We start from the raw sequence: 393 nt of genomic DNA on the forward strand, positions 1-393 counted from the left end.
CAAAGCCTAAACAATCTCTGTTACTGTAATGTCCTATTATCACTGTAAAGTTGCTTTGAAACAGTCTATATTGTTAAAAGCGCTATATAAATGAAGATGACTTGACGACTTAACTTTTTTAGGGAGTAATGCAATTTTGCACTGCATTTCTTTTCAAAGTAACTTTACCCAACACTGATAATACATAAATCATTGTATTTAGCAGTTGCTTCTACCTGTGGTGTGACACCCCTACAGCATAGTATCTTTTATTCTTGAAACAATAACAAAACAATTATTGATTAATAGAACATGTCAGCAAGTGTGTGTCTCACATCCCATCAGTCCAGCAGGGGTCAGTATCAGCGCTGTCTGTGCTCGCAGTGCCATGTCTCTGCTACAGCAGAGGAAGAC

Source organism: Leuciscus leuciscus (genome assembly GCF_965113295.1).
Source record: "Leuciscus leuciscus genome assembly, chromosome: 6".
Classification (NCBI taxonomy): domain Eukaryota; kingdom Metazoa; phylum Chordata; class Actinopteri; order Cypriniformes; family Leuciscidae; genus Leuciscus; species Leuciscus leuciscus.